Raw genomic sequence first — 15,150 nt, forward strand, 5'->3', positions numbered from 1 at the left:
ACCTGGAGGGGCCCGCCCTCTCACCCGTCATGCACCACACGTTCATGGGGAACCTGGCGCTAAACCATTCGTAGACGACCTGCTTCCGGGTCGGGGTTTCATACGTAGCAGAGCAGCTCCCTTGCTGCGATCTATTGAAAGTCAGCCCTCGACACAAGGGTTTGTAAACAAAAAAAAAAAGGAAAAAAAATAATAAGTTATAGCTAGAACACAGTTTTTTTGTGTTTCTTTTTTTATGAGATTAAGGCAAGGTGTTAGGAGATGGAACACCAATGTGGTTGCTTGAAGCTTGGGGATTGTGTTGGGCCTTGAAAGGAGACTTGAGCAGTCAATGATAATGCTTGTTAGATTCTAACTCTGTTCATTTTCCTGAAGACATTAACTTGGTTGTTCAAAAACAACTCTTAGATTGTGAATAAGGTAACTATAAAACAGTAAATATGCTTACTGGCACTCTACTTTGATCACCAGCCATGAGAAAGTATTATAAAACCTGATTTTCATGAGGGGCTCATGCATCTAGTGAAGAACAGTAAAAACTGAAAATAACAAGACAGGGAGAAAGAAAAGATGGAAAAGCAAAATAAAAATTAAAAACTCATCCACTAAATTGTGCTAAAAAATTTGTCTCAAAATATGTAAATGTCATTGGAACATTTATAAATGAATGCAAGATGAAATATACAAAAAACTCTTCCAGATAATGTAATATAAGGATAATTGGGATTTTCCAATAGATTAATGAAGATGTCATATTTACTAAAATGCTCCACAATAAAGAAAAATAAAATTAGAAATAAAATGAACAGATCAATTACAGATCTTTGAAATAAGAAGCATAGCCACAAAACTTCAAAACTCAATAAAGAAGGTAATTTTCAGTTCTCAGATTAAAGAAAATTGTATCTTAGAAGAGCTCATGAGAGGCCTGCACTTGTTTGCATTCCAGCTGCTCCACTTCCCATGCAGCTCCCTGCTGATGCTCCTGGGAAAGCAGCAGAAGTCCCTGGGCCCCTGAACTCATGTGAGAGACCAAAAAGAAGCTCCAGGCTGCTGGCTTCAGCCTGGCCCAGCCCTCCTGTTGTGGCCATTTGAGGAGTGAATCAGTGGATGGAATATGCTTGTTTTCTCCCTCCCTCCCTCCCTCCCTCCCTCTTTCCCTCCTTCCCTCTCTCTCTCTCTGCAGCTCTCCAGTTCCCTCTCTCTCTGTAACTCTACCCTTCCAATATATAAATAAAAGTTTAAAAAGGCTAGTATCCTGTTCAGTGAGGATGGTTTGGGGTTAAAAAAAAATGAAAAGATGGGCTCATGAAGGAGTCCACCAGGTTTTAATACTCACAGATAGTACTTTGAAAGGAACATTTTAGAGACTTGAATAATATAATGAGAGCTGTATTTAGCTATAGTTAAGGTTACTGAGTGAAAGAATGGGTAAAATGGGGGAAAAAGAATAAACAAAAATATTTCAGCATTGTTGATAAGCTAAGCCTTAAATAGCAGAAAACATGCATTCTATTTAGTGAGTACAATAAATAAAAGTCAGTGTATGCATAGAGAAGTCAAAGAAATTTTCACAATTCAAGATGATTATTTAAATGAAGAAATATGCTTTGTTTGAGGAGCAGCATAGGATAAATAAAAAATTATTCCGCAATCTATGGAAATTCTCAACATCCTTATCTTTGCTTGTTGTCCTTCTTCCATGCTCACCATTTCACTGTGGAATTCCTATTAGATCAAACCCATATCAATCCACCTATCTTCCATATCTTTGAACTACTATTTCAGAATGTTTTTTCTTTTTCTCTGTTTACCGTGTTTTTGATTTTTTATAATATTCTGTGTATTTATGCTATAACTGACACTAGTTGAAATTTTATTATGTTTAATAATTTTATCTTTTCAAACATTTACAAGTTGATATTACATAGATGTTCATATATATATAAAATAAATCTCTCTTTGTCTCTCTCTCTCTCACAAACACACACACACACACACACAGGTTAAAAAGGAATAATGGAAAACATGTTGCAGGCAAAGAGAAACTGATAGTAGTGAACTTGATGACATTCCATAGCAGCAAACTTGATGACATTCCATAGCATGTATAAGCATAAAGAAGACACTCTATAATGATAATGAAAGTAATTCAAAACTTATTCTTTATAAAAATATAAAATTCTGAAATATATATTAACCTCTTTTATCTGAATAAAAGTATCTATAAAACCTATAGAAACTCTATGCATAAAGTCTGAAAAGTTGGCAGGCGCCGCGGCTCACTAGGCTAATCCTCCACGTAGCGGCGCCGGCACACCGGGTTCTAGTCCCGGTCGGGGCGCCGGATTCTGTCCCGGTTGCCCCTCTTCCAGGCCAGCTCTCTGCTGTGGCCAGGGAGTGCAGTGGAGGATGGCCCAGGTGCTTGGGCCCTGCACCCCATGGGAGACCAGGAAAAGCACCTGGCTCCTGGCTCCTGGCTCCTGCCATCGGATCAGCGCGGTGCGCCGGCTGCAGCGCGCCGGCTGTGGCTGCCGTTGGAGGGTGAACCAAGGGCAAAGGAAGACCTTTCTCTCTGTCTCTCTCTCTCACTGTCCACTCTGCCTGTCAAAAAAAAAATAAAATAAAAAATAAAGTCTCAGCCAGGGCTCTCCCAGACTAGCACACTTCATCTCCACCAGACCCAAAAAGTGGATTCCTTTATGTCCAATGTAGCCTAGAAAGCTCCCCCATGGTTGACTCTCGTTTTTATCTGCTCTGGAGGAGTAGGGACTGGATCCAGCTCCACAAGGGAGACTGAATACTGCCATTGACTTGTGGGTACATTTATGCAGTCTTCATTATATCTTGCCTTTGTGCTAAGGATGCTAAGGTTCTCCTTTATATTTGTTTAACATAGAGAACACAGAACGTGGGCAATGGCTCACAGATAGAAACATGATTATGCCCTGGTCCTGTCCCCTCCCTTCCACAGACTGAACATTATTGTTCCTTCCTGGGACACCCCCTTCTGCTGCCCCACCCTCTATCCCTGCCTAACTCTTGCTATTTCGCCTTTCATTTCAGTGTCATTGTCTCTCAGAATTTTTTCTGACTGATTGTTTGAACCCCACTTTCTGAAATACTGTGATTCCTATTTATAGTAGCTCATCATTGATATAACACTCGTTCTCAACCAGATACTGCTTCCATTGCTTTACATATGGTAACTGATTTATGTAGAGTGTTGTTGGCTGAGAAATAATAGGCTCAGAGAGAGTAAGAGATTGAGATTGCACAGCTAGTAAAAGGCAAAGGCTAGTTTAGAATCCAGAATTCTTGTTCCAGAATCTGCGAAAGATGCAGTATATTTGGGACAACATTTTCTGATGTGTGTTTGGGGATGCAAAAATAAAACCAAAATTCTATAGTTAACTGTATATTAGACCTACATACTGAGGGCAACTGGTCTGTACTTCCATGGGGACATCCCCTTCCTTCCTCGATATCACACTCTACCTGTGTTTCTAGGACTTTCTCTCACTACAAGTTTGAATTTGCTTCAGAACCACATGTCTAGTAGCAAATGTATGGGCACTTTAGGTTGGACAGTGTACTTAATCTCAAGGATTATCAGGGAGCACTAGAGCTTTCTTGGTAGTTAAAAGTCTAAGATTCATTTTCTTTCATGATTAAATCTGTGTTAGTTAAGGATCTTTTCTGGAATGGTAGCCCAGTGTGACAGAAAGATATTTAAGAAAATCTGTAACAGTGATGGAACTGATAATTAATGATGCTTTTCAGGAAAATCTCCAATCAGGTGATTATTTTTCTCTAAGCTTGACTCAGACACTCCAAAGTTAGAATCCTCATAGTCAGGCCAGGTCTGAAGTTTTGCCCTGGACAGGTTACATCCACCCTTTCTAAGCCCAGGTATATCAGACCTCACACTGTCCATCTTACAAGATGCTGTGCCTTCCTGGATACTGCATTCCCCAAAACCCTATCCATCTATAAGCCTTCTTACCAGCCTCACAGTGCCTCTTTACAGTGGACTGTCTCAGGAACTCACACATAATTCTGTGCCTGCAGGGAACTTCCCAACACAGATGTCCAGGAGCAGAGCTATTTAAAATCACCTGCTTGAGAACAGGAACTGAGCCTTTGTACAGCAATGGAGAGCACTGCAATCAAGTAGGGGCTCTAAGGGAAAGAAACATGTTGTGAAAGTGTCCAAGGGGTAAGGATTGTCGGGGTATCTTTGACAGCCAGGTCCTGATTCAATCATTGAGGGTATGTCAAGGTAGATGTGGAGCAGCTGATTGGGAAAAATGCCTTGTGAACTCTCTGCCACAGCCCCTGTCTGACGTTGTCCTTTCAGACTCCATCCCAGGATACCTGCTGTTCTCTCCAAGAGGCCCTCGCCATGGGTTTCAAAGGAGGTGAGAATTATCTTCCAGGACTCAGCAGGAGAATCCAGTGCCTAAGACATCACCCCAAGGGAATGCTAGAGAAGATGGTGAGAGTTCCCAGGTCCCAAGAGCTGCTCATGAGCCAGACCCTGCAATTTCTTCAAGACAGAGGGGCTGTCCCTCGGAGCCGTCTGTACAGTTCTCTTCACCTCTTTTCCTCATCCAGGGCTACTGCTATTCCCCTGTGTGATGAAGCCAGCACAGCGCTGGGGACGTCATCCAGGAAAGCCAGGGCTGCAAAAGGAGGACGCACAGAGCATGGGAGCCATGTGAGTACTAACTGCTCCAAGTGATGGAGTCAGCATGGTGCACACAAGTAGATGCCTTGGGTCAGGCCCTGGTGAACTGTGCCATAATTCTGGGTATTGTGACAAGAGAGCTCTTAATTAGGCAAGCCATGTCACTCACATAACAAGGCGGTGTGCCTCTTGCTGACACTATGATGCTGCTGCGTAGTGAATCCTCATGCTTGAACAACACCCCTGAGTAGCAGATCTTCTCACTTGATTGTCTTTGCTTTGGTTACAGAAAGACTAAGATCTCAAAATCCAGCATACTTTAACAAGTGGGCAGGACTTTCTGTTATAATGTGGAGGTATACTTGTTTTTTCCACGTCCTCACTAGCATTTACTGTTTTTTGATTTATATATGAGAGCCATTCTAAAAGGGCTGAGGTGAAACCTCATTGTGGCTTTGATTTGTACTTTCCTGATGGCTGGTGGTGATCCTAAACATTTTTTCATGTGTCTGCTGGCCATCGAAATTTCTTCTCTTCTTTCTTTAAAGAAAGATTTTTATTTTATTTATTTGAGAGACAGAGTTACAAAGAGAGGGAGGGAGGGAGAGAGAGAGAGAGAGAGACTTCTTCCATCTGCTGGTTCACTCCCCAAATGGCTGCAATGGCCAGAGTTGAGCTGATCCAAAGTTGAAGCACCCTGCATACCAGGCATAAATCCTGCTTTCTCTGAATGAATGATCTTTCTGATATGTTGCTGGGTTTGATTATATAGTATTTGTTGAGGATTTTGCATCTATGTAAATCAGGTTATTGGTCTAAAGTTCTCTTTCTCTGTTGCGTTTTTCTGGTTTAGGAATTAGGGTGATGCTGCCTTCATAGAAGGAGTTTAGGAGGATTCTCTCCCTTTCAGTTGTTTTGTATAGCTTGAGAAGAATTGGGATTAGTTCTTTAAATGTCTGGTCGAATTTAGCAGTGAAGCCATCTGGTGCTGGGCTTTTCATTGTTGATAGTCTTTATTACTGATTGAATTTCCATCTTGGTTATTGATCTGTTTAGATTTTTGTGTCTTGCTGCCTCACTTTTAGTAGATTGTATGTGTCCAGGTTTATATCCATTTCTTCGCTCGTTGTAGCAATTCCTGGTAATTCTTTTTATTTCTGTGCTATTTTTGTTACATTTCCTTTTTCATCTCTGATTCTAATGATTTGGGTTTTCTCCTTGGTTTACTTTTTTTGTTGTTTATTCAGGCTAATGGTGTTTCAATTTTGTTTATTTTTTCCAACAAAAGAATTTTCATTTCACTGATCATTTGTGATTTTTTTGTTTCAGTTTTGTTTGTTTCTTATCTAATTTTAATTATTTCATTCCTGCTACCAACATTAAATTTGATTTGTCATTTTTCTGGGTCCTTGAGATACATTGATTGCTTAGTTATTTTCCAATTTATTAATACAGGCACTAATTGTTACATAATTCCCTCTTAACTCTTCTTTTCTGTATCCCATAAATTTTGATATGTTGCATTGTCTTCTTCATATTTTTCCAAAAATTTTCTGAATTCTCTTTTAATTTCTTCTATGACCCACTGATCATTCAGGAGGATGTTGTTCAGTCATGTATTTGCATGTGTTCTAGAGTTTCTTGAGTTCTTAATTTTCAGATTCAGTTCCATTGTGGTCCAAGGAGATGCATGCTATGATTTCATTTATTTTGAATATGCTGAGACTTGCTTCATGGCCTAGTATATGGCCTATCCTAGAAAAAGTCCCATGCACTAATGAAAAGAATGTGTATTCACTGTGGCAAAAAAAATGACCTAAGTGAAAGACCTCTGTGAGTGAGATCCCAGTGGAAAGAACAGATCATTCAAGAAGGAGGTACCTTTCTCTGAAGGGAGGAGAGAACTTCCACTTTGACTATGACCTTGTCTAAAATATGATCAGAGTCGGTGAACTCAAAAGACCTCCATATCCTTGGCAACTCATGACAAGAGCCTAGGGTGATTACTGAGACCATAAACAAGAGTGTCAATTTGTAAAGTCAACAACAGGAGTCACTGTGCACTTACTCCTCATGTAGGATCTCTGCCCTTAATGTGCTGTACATTGTGTTTTAATGTTGTAACTAGTACTCAAACAGTATTTTACACTTCGTGTTTTCTGTGTGGGTGCAAACTGTTGAAAGCTTTTCTTTTTCTTTTTCTTTTTTTTTTTTTTTTTGACAGGCAGAGTGGATAGGGAGAGAGACAGAGAGAAAGGTCTTCCTTTTGCCGTTGGTTCACCCTCCAATGGCCGCCGTGGCCAGCGCGCTGCGGCCGGCGCACCGCGCTGATCCGAAGCCAGGAGCCAGGAGCCAGGTGCTTTTTCCTGGTCTCCCATGGGATGCAGGGCCCAAGCACCTGGGCCATCCTCCACTGCACTCCCTGGCCACAGCAGAGAGCTGGCCTGGAAGAGGGGCAACCGGGACAGAATCCGGCGCCCCGACCGGGACTAGAACCCGGTGTGCCGGTGCCGCTAGGTGGAGGATTAGCCTAGTGAGCCGCGGCGCCGGCCTTGAAAGCTTTTCTTAATATATGCTAAATTGATCTTCTGTATATAAAGATAATTGAAAATGAATCTTGATGTGAATGGAAGGCGAGAGGGAGCAGCAGAGGGAAGGGTTGCGGGTGGGAGGGAAGTTATGGGGGGAAAAGCCATTGTTGTCCATAAACTATACTTTGGAAATTTATATTCATTAAATAAAAGTTTAAAAAAAAGTGTGTATTCTGCTACTGTGGGATGAAAGGTTCTATAGATATTAATTAGGTCCATTTGGCCCATCTATTGTTTCTTTGTTGAATTTCTGTCTAGTTGATCTGTCCATTGATAAAGGTGGGATGTTGAAGACCCCCATTACTAGTGTATTGGAGTCTCTGTCTCCCTTTAGATCTATTGATATTTATTTGAAGCAGCCTGGCACCCTGGAATTGGGTGCATGTACTTTTATGATAGTTGCATATTCCTGTTGAATTGATCTCTTAATCATTACGTAGTGTCCTGCTTTGTCTCTTTTAACAGTTTTTATGTTAATGTCTATGTTGTCTGATATTAGGATGGCTGCACATGGTTGTTTCTGTCTTCTGTTACTGTGCAATATCTTTTTTCATCCTTACTTTCAGTCTGGGTCTATCTTTGTTGGTGAGGGATGTTTCTTGAAGGCATTAAATAAATGAGTCTTATCTTTAATCCATTTAGCCAGCCTTTATCTTTTAATTGGAGAGTTTAGGCCATTTACATTCAAGGTTACTATCAATAAGTCACGACTTGGCCCTGCCGTTTTTCTGTAAATATTCCTTCTGTTTGCTTTGGGTTTCCTTTGTACTTTTACCGTGAGATTTTCTGCCTTCACCTTTTTTCATAGTGATGACTATGTTTCTGTGTTTCTGTGTGTAGGACATCCTTAAACATCTTTAGTAAGGCTGGACAAGTGGTGACAAATTCTTTCTTTTATTATGGAAGGTGTTTGCTTAATTTTCATTCATAAGTGAGTGCTTTGCAGGGTACAGTCTTCTGGGTTGAAAGCTTTTCTCTTAATATTGGGCTGTGTCTCTCCATTCTCTCCTAGCCTGTTGAGTTTTGTACGAGAAATCAGCAACGAGTCTAATTGATAAGCCTCTGAAAGTAATCTGGCTTTTCTCTTGTGTACATTTTGGAACCTTTTCTCTATGTTTTAGTGCTGAAAGTTTGACTACAGTGTGTTGTGATGAAGAACCTTTCTGGTCATGTCTATAAGGAGTTTTATGTGCCTCATGTACTTAGACAACCCTTTCTTTCTCCAAATTGAAGAAGTTTTCTGTAATTATTTCACTGAATAGGCCTTCTCATCGGCTCTATCTTTCCACACCTTCAGGAACTCTCAGACCCATTTGTTGGGTCATTTGATAGTATACATAAATTTCCAACATTTATAATTTTTATAATTTCCTCTCCTTTTTTTGTTCTGACAAAAAACTTTATAAAGATTTCTCTTCCAGCTTCGATGGTCTTTCTTTTGACTCACCAAATATGTTGTTAAGGCTTTCCAATATATTTCTGTTTGACACGTTGAATTCTTCATTTCTAATATTTCATTTTGATTTCTCTTGAAAATTTCCATTTCAGGGGATAATTTCTCATTCACATCATGTAAGGATTTCTTTAATTTGTGGATTTCCTTCTGAGTAATCCTACAATTAATCTTTTGAATTACACTTCAGGTACTTCCTCAGTCTCTTAATCTTCACATTCTGATTTTGATGTGTTGTTGCATTCCTTGGGGAGGGCAAGTGAAGTTGTCTTTTTTCTTGATTCTTGAATTTCTGTGTTTAGTTTTAGGCATTTGTGAAAATATTGAATTCACAGGGCAAGATGGCGGTATAGCAGCAGGAGGTACCGAGTTGTGCAGCGAAAATGGATGATTAATGAGTAGAAGGGATACAAACAGCTGGCAGAATCCTGAAAAATTTATGTCCCGAAGTCCTCCAGAGGCTGCTCAGGTCCACTCCAGCAGAAGCAGAGAGAGGACTGAAGGATAGAGAATGAGCAGCACAGGAATGCAGTGAGGAGACAGGTGCCTCTTCCTCAGCAAACCAGGTGAGAGGTTGCAATCCCACAAAGATGCAGTGAGTGGGGACATTTGGTGAACAGTGCTTGGGGCTCTAAGCAGGAAGAAGGAGAAATTCTGAGGAATGGGTGGAGAGATAGAATATACCACAATCCATTGGTGTCTATCCCCCCCAACCAGAGATACAGTTAGTGGGATGAAACCATATTGGTTGTTTACATTTTTGTGTGTAGGCAGCATGCTGCCGTGTTCGCCCAGGTACGCATACTCATCGATTGCAGAGGCCACCTCACAACATGCACCACACGGGGACAAGGATCACAACAATTCAGAGTGATTTCCCACCCACCATGCAAGTTGTACAACAGCAAATAATGCTAAATGATAACCCTAGCTCGTTTTACAAACAAGTGAGCAGGGAGCCCAGCACCAGCAGGTGGGGCTTAGTGCACCAAAGCACTGGTACCCAGCTCCATCAGGAATCAGAAATAAACAAAGCTCAGGGAGGTGGTACTGCATGCACATAGCAGCTCATAGCAGAGGGAGATCAATTTAAAAATAAAACCAATCTGAAACCAAACAGAAATGCCAAAGAACAAAGAGACAATTCTGAATAAGAATAACGAAGAATTTGACCAGATAAAAAATGCAGTGGAATCTCTTAGTAATAGAACAGACGAAATAGAAGAGTGAATATCAGAACTTGAAGACAAACTTCCAAAAATAACAGTCAGAACAAACATAAGAAGAAAAATTTAGAAAATGAAGAGTTGGTTGGAGATTTACAAGATTCCATCAGGTGATCCAACGTACAGATCACATAGAAGTTCCAGAAAGTGTGGAAAGAGATAAATAATTAGAAGGCCTACTTAATGAAATTTTATCAGAAAACTTCCACAATAGGCAGATTGAAAGAGACATCCAAACACAAGAGATACACAGAACTGCCAATAGACAGGACCAGAAAAGGAGTTCACCACGACACATTGTGGCAATACTCAGCTCAGTGAAACACAAAGAACAGATCTTAAAATGTGCCTGAAAGAAATGACAAATTACATTCAGAGGTAATCCAATTAGACTCACCCCAGACTTCTCATCTCAAACCTTACAGGCAAGGAGACAATCACAAGATAAATTCCTAGTCCTAGAGAAAAAAAAAAACTGTCAACCCAGAATACTGTACCCTACAAAGCTTTCATTTATGAATGAAGGAGAAATAAGGATTTTCCACAACAAACAGAAATTGAAAGAATTTGTGTCTTCATGTCCATCCCTATAACACTGGCTCAAGGATGTGCTATACACAGAAACACAGAAACAGGAACTTCGCTACAAAAGAAGATGAATGTAGAAAATGACCCAGCAACAGTACAAACAAAATCCAAAACACATAAACAGGTCTATTTAAGGAAACTAGGCAGGGAATATATAATATTTAACAATAATCACACTGAATGTAAATGGTCTCAACTCGCCAGTTAAGAGACACAGACTGGATGAATGGATTAAAAAAAAAGAAAACCTATTTATCTGCTGCCTAAAAGAAACACACATTACTAATAAAGACATATACAGACTGAAAGTGAAAGGAGGGAAAAAGATACTGCAAGCTAACAGAAACCAAAAAAGAGCTGGTGTGGCCATCCTAATATCAGACACAGTAGACTTTAACACAAAAACTATTAAAAGAGACAAAGAAGGATCAATTCAACAGGAAGATGTGACTATTCTAAATGTATATTCACCTAATTACAGGGTGCCTGGCTATTTGAAAGGATTATTAAGAGATTTAAAGGGAGATATAGACTTAAATACAATAGTAACAGGGGAACTGAATACCCGTCTTTCAGCAATGCACAGATCAGACAGAAAATCACCAAGGAAACAACAGAGTTAATTGACACTACAGACCAAATAGACCTAGCAGATATCCATGGAGCCTTCTACCGTACAGCAAAAGAGTACACATTCTTCTTCCCAGTGCATGGAACTTTCTCTAGGATTGACCATATATGCTAGGCCATAAAAGGAGTCTCAGCAATTTCAAAAAATTGAAATCATACCATGCATCTATCCAGACCACGATGTAATGCAGCTGGAATTCAGCAACTCAAGAATCTCTGCATCATATGCAAACACATGGAGAATGAACAGTGTGTTCCTGAATGAACAGTAGGTCACAGAAGAAATCAAAAGAGATATCATAAAATTTCTGGAAACAAATGAAAATGACAATACAACTTACCACAGTGTGTGGGATACAGCAAAAGCAATGTTAAGGGTGAAACTTTAAAGCAATTGGTGCTTATATCAAGAAACTGGAAAGGCACTAAAGAAATGAACCATCTGTGCACCTCAAGGATCTAGAAAAGCAGCAGCAAACCAAACCCAAAACCAGGGAAAGAAAAGAAATAATTAAAATTGGAGAAGAAATCAACAAAATTGAAACAAAAAATACAAATGATCAGCAAAATGAAGACCTTGTTTAAAATTGACACACTGTTGGTTCAACTAACCAAAAAAGAGTGGGAGGGAGGGAGGGAGGGAGGGAGGGAGAGAGAGAGAGATAAGATTCAGATCAATAAAATTAGAGATGAAAAAGTAAATGTAACAGCAGACACTACAGAAATAAAAAGAATCATTGGAAACCATTACAAGGAGCTGTATGCCAACAAAACAAACTGGGAAACCTAGAAAATGAATAGGTTCCTGAACACATACAGCTTACCTAAATTGAGCCATGAAGACAAAGAAAACCTAACAGACACAGAACCAAGGTATAAATTGAATCAGTAATAAAGGCCCTCCCAACAAAGAGAGTCTGGTACCACACAGCTTCACTGCTGAATTCTACCAGACATTTGAAGAAATAACCCCAGTTCTTCCCAAATGACTCAAAACAATTGAAAGGGAGGGAATCCTCCAAAATTCTTTGTATAAAATCCTCAGTATAAGCATGGACCCCATTGCATTTACCCACCCTAGATGATCATGGAGCTCTGAGCAGCATGTGGAGCAGCTCACATTGATTGCCCAGAGACCCAGGTACACTTTGTGCAGTCACAAGTTCCCACAGTCTCAGCTCACTAGGCTCCCACAGTCAACAGGGTATAGAGGATCCACTCTGCTCTGCTAGCCTGTCCTGTCCACAGAGAGGCAGAGATGTTCCCAGAGCCAGCTGTCTGTGTTCTGCCTTGGCAGTTGGAGCCACAGAGCGTATGGTATGTTGAGAGGCTAGGGGTGCCTCACATTCCTACATGGGTGTCCAATCCTCCAAGCTGACTCAAAGTCAGTGGGGAACATGGATTTTCCCTCTGCTGGTATCTCTGGATCACATGCATGCACAACAGCCACCTGCTGAATAGTGTCTCCTCCCCGACTGGTTTCCAGGTGTGTGCCCCCAAGCTGCTGCCCCTGGTACTGCCCCTGGTACTGCTGAGAAGATGGCATCTCTGATGGCATCTCCTCTCAGCCCAATGCTGGGTGCCTGCCCAAGAGCTTCCAGAGCTGCCACCTTTGGTGCCTGCCCTCTCTCAGCCAGTTGCTGGGTGCTGTTGTGTTCAGATGAGGTGAGAGAAATGTGCTGCCATTTTTTTTACTGTGTCAGCAGTCACACTCTCCCTCTTAGGCTCCAGGCCAGACTCATGCCATGCTCTCCCTCTGTCTATCACTGTTGGCTTGGGTTGCTACAATCTGATCTCACCTCAGTCTCCAAAGTTGGAGCCTTCTCCAGCTATCAGCTCCTGGGGTCATGAGTTGGGTCTGTGTTCATGTTACACAACCAAATCTTCCACACAGATCCATGCCATTCCTCTTCCTTCCATAGTTTTCCACTGCAGTTTTCTCTAATTCTCCCATGACAATGTATATCCTGCTTTTTTATTATTTACTCTTAGCCTAGAGAAGTATGCCTTTCCCTATTTCAGCAACTTGGCACCTCCCCAGATGGAAGTTTTAAGTTAGATCATGTTATTCTTCTACAGACTTCCCTTCGCTTCCTATCTCCTTCAGAGTAAGAGCAACCACACTCTCAGTGGCATCAGGGTCTGCATTATATGGCCTCCTTCGATCTACTTTCCTACCATTTTTCTTTTCATTTCTCAACTCCAGCCACCCTGGGCCTCTGTCACTTCCTCAGTCTTTTCAGGCACTCTCATACTTCTAGATATTCGTACTGCTTTTTCCAGAATCCTAAAGCCCACCTTTTCACTTCTGTCAGAGCTCTGTTCACCTTCCAGGGAGTCCTTCCTCAGCCTACTTGTATGACACAGCAGTCTTTAACCTCTGCACCCCTTTCCTGTTCCTGTTTGATTCTCTCTCCTCAGCAGCTATCACCAACCTCTGGGCTATGTATTCTTTCTTTCTTTGCTCTTTTCTCCCATTCCTCCCACTCCTACAATATGGGCCTCATGAGAGTGGAGCTGTGTTTTAACCACGGCTGTGTATCCCAAGTGCCTGGAACCATGCTTCACTCATCTCAGCATTCAATAACTGTTTGTTGAATGAATGAGTTTTACACACATCACCTCTGTGACAGTACTAGAAGATAAAGATGCATTTATTCCATTCCACAAAGAAGGAAATGGAAGCTCAGAGGTTAGGTTGTATGCATTTTGTGATGGAACCTTTACTTGACTGCCCAGATTTGAATGTTGCTAGAGTCATTTCTATCAGAGAGACATAAATGTCAGGTTCTCCAAAGACGTGCCACGTGATCACCTACCAGCTGTCACACATGCTGAATAAGCAGGAATCTGTGGTGGTTATATGAGTCATCAGCTCTGACAGCAGAGCAGGGGTCCTGAGTGGTTGCGTTGGATGCTCTGGGAAAGGCTGCCATAATGAAGGTCCAGCTGCTGCTCAGTTCTCCCCTCAGTACCTCTGAGGCAACACCTGTGGTCACACAGACCCTCCCAGCTGAGGGGACTGGGATGTTTTTCTAGAGCTGGATGCCATAAAAGGATCACTGTGTGTAACTCCCAGCAGTGAAGGGCTGAGACTGAACCAGTGTCATCTCAGTGGCATTTAGAAAAGTAGCTTGGGGGGGAAGAAAGCTAAAAATCAGCCATAGGCACCCTTTGCAGATTCCTGGGTACCCTGAGACCCAGAGGGGTCCTGAAGGTAGTGAGTGCTGCTTCTCCATGAGGTTGTGGTTCTTGAGGAAGGTTTCAGTGAATCTGCTGACAATTCATTTGTAAGTGCACATTACTCAAATTCCTTTTGGAATTAAGGGCATGGAGTAGATTCTCCTGCTCTGATCCAGGCATTGAGCTGTCACGTCATAAGATCTGCATTTTGGGGTTGTCATTTTCCTGTCTTGTCCTGCAAACAGGTGTGATCATCCAGGAGGAAAATAGATGAACTCAGAGATTAAATAGAGATCAAGAATTGAATTCAGTTGATAGTTGATTGAGTGGGGGTTCACTCCGAAATCCTTTTAATTCATGAACTTTATGCAAAATCTCTGTGCTCAGAAATGGAAGAACAACTTGTGGCAGCCTCAGCACTGAGATGTTGTGGTCAGCTCTGGCTACTGTAATAAAACATCATAGACCGGATGGCAGAAAGAATAGAGATTATTTCTGTCACAGTTCTGGAGGCCAGGAGTCTGAGGTCAGGGCACCAATATAGGTGGATAGTATAGTGAGGGCTCTCTTTCAGGGTCACAGAAGACTACCATCTTTCTGCGTCTTCACCTGGGGTGGGGGGAGAGTGAGAAACAAGAGCAAACTTTCAGGTGTACTAATCCCATTATGAAGAACCTACCTTCATAAATTCATCGAAATCATATCTCTTTCCAAAATTACCATCTCCAAATGCTAAGATAATGGGATTAAAGCTTCAGTGTGAATGCTGAGAGACACAATACCTTCCAC

General features: G+C 41.3%; 2 protein-coding genes and 1 long non-coding RNA gene across 26 annotated transcripts in view; 2 read left to right on the forward strand and 1 right to left on the reverse strand.

Moving 5' to 3' along the window:
- The window catches only part of LOC103346435 (neuroblastoma breakpoint family member 4), a 1,612,367-nt gene that overhangs the window by 804,672 nt on the left and 792,545 nt on the right, over window positions 1–15,150 (reverse strand). The window lies entirely within an intron of this gene.
- The window catches only part of LOC103346987 (putative neuroblastoma breakpoint family member 5), a 344,943-nt gene that overhangs the window by 311,582 nt on the left and 18,211 nt on the right, over window positions 1–15,150 (forward strand). For 12 of the 18 annotated variants that reach the window (XM_070054481.1, XM_070054482.1, XM_070054478.1 and 9 more), the window contains 4 exons: window positions 4,072–4,219; window positions 4,361–4,498; window positions 4,618–4,720; window positions 9,037–9,300. The gene's annotated coding sequence lies outside the window, so the exon portion shown is untranslated. Of the gene's footprint in view, window positions 1–4,071; window positions 4,220–4,360; window positions 4,499–4,617; window positions 4,721–9,036; window positions 9,301–12,820; window positions 12,844–15,150 lie in introns of those variants that run through there. The other 6 variants (XM_070054480.1, XM_070054492.1, XM_070054476.1 and 3 more) reach the window with 5 other exon arrangements.
- Window positions 1–15,150, forward strand: part of LOC103346986 (neuroblastoma breakpoint family member 4) — a 320,087-nt gene that overhangs the window by 270,014 nt on the left and 34,923 nt on the right. The window lies entirely within an intron of this gene.

The sequence above is a fragment of the Oryctolagus cuniculus genome, chromosome 12 (genome assembly GCF_964237555.1).
Source record: "Oryctolagus cuniculus chromosome 12, mOryCun1.1, whole genome shotgun sequence".
Lineage (NCBI taxonomy): Eukaryota > Metazoa > Chordata > Mammalia > Lagomorpha > Leporidae > Oryctolagus > Oryctolagus cuniculus.